Below are 6,000 nucleotides of genomic sequence, written 5' to 3'. Positions count from 1 at the left end.
TATTGAGGCTCAGTCCTCGCGTGGGTGGCCCGGGTTCGCGTCCGGCCTGTGGCCCATTTCCCACATGTCTCTCCCCACTCTTTCTCCCTGATTTCCGACTGTCCACTTTCCTCCCTCTATAATAAAGGCCAAAAATAAATCTTTAAAAAAAAAACAAAGAACTACAACCAGGATGATAATAAAGTGAGTTTAGATTTCAAAGTAGAGACGCTCAGGAAGCTTGTTCCAGAGAGAAGGACCACAGTAGCTAAAGCCCCCCTCTCTCCAGTCTTTGATCTAATTCTGGGTATGGTTAAAAGACCTCCACCTGATGACCTGAGGGGTCAGGGCAGGTGTTTGGTTTGGATGAAAGTTTTTGGGCTCTTAGATGTGTTTCTCTGTGTGTAAAAACCTCCTGATGTATTCACACCATATTGTGTTCTGAAATCAAACATTACCTGATTTTGTTATTATGGAAAAGTGACTTAAAGTAATCATCACTTTATGTTATGATTTCTTAATAGAGCTGTTTTTTTAGACCTGGTGTTTTAAGGGACAGTTTACAGTGAATTGTTGACTAACCAGAAATCTATATATAAGGGTTAATTGAAATACTGTAAAATAACTAAAGGCTACATTATCATTACGGGATAATGAAGAACATTTAGCATCTGCCATGGATTTCTGGGGACAGCTTGCAGTCAGATCATCAGGTACCTCAAACTTGCCTCAAACACTTTCCATTTTCCCTGTTACATCTTAGGAAAGATGTGTCATCACTCTTGCACGATTCAAATTCAGACAGAAAATACAGCTTTCAAATGAATAGGGAGTAAAAGAAGAAAGGTTATAAAGAGAGAGCAGTGTGGAGAAAACTGAAATGGAGTTCAAATTATGGTAGAGGATCTTTTCTCTGTCAGGCTCGTTGAGATATGAGGCACCTTTGTGAGATGCGTTTTGATCCAAAGACACATCATTTTACAAATGGCAAGAATGGAGCGGCTCCATAATGACAGCGAAGTGAGTGTTTACTTTATTAAAGCATTCATAATATATGCAATTTCCCTCCAACAGTGCTGTACTTGGAATAAAAATGTTATTGACGGTAAAAGTCATTAAATCTATTTATCTGTTTAGTTGCCTGGATATGAGATAAAATCCCTCTGGGCAGATCATAAGGCCATTACAGAGTTACCAGATATTAGACAGAGATTCAGACTACAAACAACAGAATAGAATAGATGGCAATAGAGGTTAATGTCTAAATTGTATGATTTTAGACTGTGTAAAAAAGGAACATTGACTATAGAGAAAAGGAGGTCAGAGTAACCACAGGCATAAGTGCAATGTACTCGCCTTTCTGCACTTCAGACCTTCGCCCTAAATAACGTTTTATTACTTTACATGATGCTACAGTAACATCTCACCTGTTGAAGCTGAATAAGCTAATTGCTTTAAAAAAAAGTTCTGAAGCTCAAGCTCCCACGCTATCATCTATTGAGCAATGATAATTAAGGCAAGTGTATTTACTTTAAAAGACCATGGATGGTTCACCATGCTGGAAATGTTGTCTGACCGTAACTTTCAGTCAATCTAACGACAGTCTAAAAGCTGAGGCCAGTTTTAAGCAGCTACACAGCCTCACCTGCCCATCAGACAGATAACGGATGAGTTGAAATATTTCACCCCCTGTTCAGTGTTCATCGATAGAGACATGACCTAGTGAGACCTTTTTTTTGTTTGTTTGAAGCAGGCTTTAAACATGTTAATTCCTGCTGTAAAAACTGTCTTTTTTAAAGCGGTGTGTATTTGACTTCCAGCAGCCAGCCTAAAGAGGATACTTAAGGAACTGCAGGATTTCGCACTTCCAAATTGGCTTCCTTTTTTTAACCGGAGGTTGCTGAGCTTTGGGTCATGACCGAAAGAACGAGATCACGGATACAAGCGGCTGAAATGGGCTTCCTCCGTAGGGTGGCTGGGCGCACCCTTAGAGATAGGATGAGGAGATCGGTCACCAGGGAGGAGCTCGGAGTAGAGCTCCTACTCCTTCACATCAAGAGGAGTCAGTTGAGGTGGTTCGGGCATCTGGTCCGGATGCCCCCTGGATGCCTCCTTAGGGAGGTGTTCCAGGCATGTCCTTCCGGGAGGAGGCCTCGGGGCGACCCAGGACACGTTGCAGGACACGTTGCAGAGACTATGTCTCTTGGTTGGCTTGGGAACGCCTCGGGGTCCCACCGGAAGAGCTGGAGGAGGTGTCTGGGGTGAGGGAAGTCTGGACGTCTCTGCTTAGACTGCTGCCCCCGCGACCCGGCCCCAGATAAGCGGCAGAAAATGGATGGATGGTTGCTGAGGTTTGGAGTTAGCAGAGAGCTGATGAGTACAGGATGTGTATTGTATGAGATTCTTCTGAGACAATCATGTGAGGTGAATTACTGTACAACCAGTGGCCTCATTTAACTTTGTTTCTCTTCTGAGATCGATGGAGGCCTATACTCCATATAACTTTCTGTGTTGGGCATAATGCTAGGAGGCACATGCAAAAATTTAATTTCCTGATCTTTGGTAAGAGAGGTCCTGAAATGGAGATTGCCCAGAATGTAATCTTGAATCTTTTAAAAAATGTTAAATGCTTCAGTTAAGCCTAACATGCTTCAGATAAGATCTACCCGCACAAGACCCCAGCCTAACATTTCAGTGTTATGCCAAAGACTTGCAATGAAATAACATCCAAACAGACACATACAGTATGAACTAGGCAGTTTTTTTAGCAATGCTTTTGAAATTTCTTAAGGAAACTTTGTAGTCCAAATGTGTGGCAAAATGTGTTCAAGCTACAATCACACCATGCAGTGTCTTTGAGCTACTACACCCATGGTATCTTTTTATTTTCTTTAAAAGGGTGAGATGGCCATACCAGTGACAAACAGAACAATGGTTTCCCTGACAATGTTTTGCCAGGGGACAGGGTCTTTGCTGATAGAGGTTTTGACATACACAAGAGTGTTGGCATGTTGTGGACAGAGGTCAATCGTCCAGCCTTTCCAAAAGGATCCTGTCAGCAAGCGGCAAGAGTTGTAGAGGAGACTAGAAAATAGCACTGCTTACAAGCCACTCTGAAGGGGTCACTGGAACTTTTTGACGAATGAAGTATAAAGTCTTATAAGGGACTGCCTGCGACTTATCTGTCGGTTTTGCATGGAGGAACATCTTTGGATACAGTCTTGCATGAAGAAGTACGAAAGAAAATAAAAACATTTTATAATAAAGGGGTTGTTCTTATAGTAGTGCAACTTTCCAAGCGTGGACATCTGGTTGACAGTAACTGGGTACATAAAATACAGTACTTTTGTAAGTATCTGGGTTTTATCTGCAAGTGTAAGTAAATATTAACAAATGAAAATCTGACAAAATCATGTCTCATGTATCAACATCTAATGTATATGAATGGACTGATTTTAAAAAAAGTTTGACTAGATCAAAAGTAGAAGAGTAACACTTGGACACGAGTTTTTTATCTCAGAAAATGATACATCAGTGGTTTTCTGATAAGGGTTTATATTGTGGTGTGTTTCATGAAAAAAGAACAGATGTAGTAGTAATCAGAATAAGATAAACAGCTCCAAGGGAAAATAACATGAACAATCAGGAAAAACAACAGAGTGGCACCATTTGGCTGTTGGTGGTGGTTTATGTGGCTAACTCCAGTGTGGTTGTCAGAGTTCTGCATGACGTGTTTTAAGGTTTTGAGAAGTAGCTGATGAGCTTGGGTATTGCTAGATAGTGATGCATGGTTTAAAAATGGTTGTCCAGGTTGTAGCTTTGGCTTTGTTAGGAACTGTTACAGAGTTTGGGGAACAGTGACAACTTATCAGTTTGTTGGCAAAAAAACAACATAACACTGTAGCAATATCAACATATCATTAGTTGATTTCCTTGTAATATAGATTTACCTTCTTCAGCTGCAGCTAGTCCTTTGGTATTTCTTTTCACTGGTAGAGTATATTCTGTGTCCTTGTGATGTTGCTGTATTTATTCCAGTAAACATGGAAGGCTTTGTTGGCTTGCAGTATGTGACTACTGCCTCCAACTCTAACTGCAAAGCTATTGTGCATGTTATCACTGTCAGCCATCTGAGGATGTAGTCCATGTGAGTGAATTGTTGGCCCAGGGTTTGAGTGGCTGTCACAGATTTTCTTCTTTTTTTTTCACAGTATGTGCTAACAACTGTATTATACTGTAAGTCATGTCAAATTATACTGCAATTTGCGTGGGCTATATGTCTTATTGTTTATGATAAAAAATAAGTAAAGTGGGAACCATGATTTCCTGTAGCAGATTTCAGAATTAGATTTAAATTTTTCATTTCTCTGAAGTTTCTCATCACAGCCTGTAAAAGCCTTACTCACAGTGGGAAACACCTTGGTTATAGTCGCACTTATGGCAATGTTACCATGACTGCAGCCTGAAATTTCACATGTGAACAACATACAGTGTGTGTTTTATACACACAGTTCCAGACTTGGCAGATCAGTGCGCTGTGAAGTTCCCTTAGGGCTGGACTGATGATACTTTCAGAGCCAGAGAATCAGTATGTGCTGCTAAAATGCATTGTATGATGCAAACAAATGATCAAACGGCATTGAAATGTTGGTATCTAAAGAAGCTTTAGAGCAGCAGAGAGGGCTGGCAGGCTGAGCCACGACCCCTAACTGCAGGTGTTCTCCTGCAGAGTGGAGAGTGGGGCGCGGGAGGGGGTAATGGAGGGGCTGAGCCAGGTTGGAGGCAGGCATATGCCAGCAGAGAGACATGCTCTTACATACTGTGTGTGTGTGTGTGTGTGTGTGTGTGTGTGTGTGTGTGTGTGTGTGTGTGTGTGTGTGTGTGTGTGTGTGTGTGTGTGTGTGTGTGTGTGTGTGTGTGTGTGTGTGGAAAAAAAAGGGGCACACTCATTGTGACCCCCTGGAGGCAACCGGATAGTGGGGGGTTGAGTGGCAGTAAACCATCTTCCCGTTGCCATCAGAGCACCACCTGCAGGTGAGAAACTTGCACAACACACAGTCACACAGTGTTCATGGACATACACACACGCTCTCTCTCTCTCTCTCACACACACACACACACACACACACACACACACACACACACACATAAACACACATGCTGAGGCCAGCTCCGGGCAGCCTTCTTCAGACTGTCAATCTGATGGCCCCCTCCTTTCTTCTGCCTTTTGGACTGAACAAGAATTCAATCTTTCCAGAGAAACCTTAAGAGGAAATACATATCACAAATATGAACAAAGCACACTTTTTCCATCACAAACAGCCTGTGGCTAATCTTTAAAGACTCGTATCGCTCTCTTTTGAGTATCAGATTCAAACACAAGCTTCTTATGCCATGCTGTCAAATGTGTATTTGTGTTAAGGTAACGCTTATGGATGCAAGGGATGGAAGAAATTGAAGCCACTGAAAAACCAAATCCACTGCAGTCTGCTTATCAAGTATTTTAGAGTCCCATGTTCATCATAGTTTAAATCTAAAACAAATATTAGCAATGAGTCCCAACTCTCCAAATATTATTGTTCTGTAAAATAGTTTCTCCTCTTTGAATGTGGACGTAAACTAAACCAATATTTCTGAAATAATTTAGTTGTTTTCACTAAAGGGATACTTCACCCATTTACAGAAAGTTGTGTATCATTACAAACATGGTAGTAGTGTTGAATGGTCGTGAATCCAACCCTCATTTTGCCCTGAGACGAGAAAAATGTGTTTTTCTTTGCTTGAAAGTTTTCTTCATGTGATGCAAAAAGCTTTGATAGAAGGCGTGAATGTCAAGTGGTCGTCTGCTTTTGTTTGAAAGAGTATGGTTCATACTTAATTGTTGATGTTCAATTTTCTTTTGTTCAGATCATTTGCATTACAGTCATAGTTTTAAGAGTAAATAGGTGCACATCAGCTAATTTTGCATTTGTACTCAAACTGCTTAGATAAATGTAGGTAGAAAAGCATTTTGTGACTAAC

The sequence above is a fragment of the Symphodus melops genome, assembly GCF_947650265.1.
Source record: "Symphodus melops genome assembly, chromosome: 3".
In the NCBI taxonomy this organism is placed as follows: Eukaryota; Metazoa; Chordata; class Actinopteri; order Labriformes; family Labridae; genus Symphodus; species Symphodus melops.
This window is presented reverse-complemented; position numbering follows the sequence as displayed.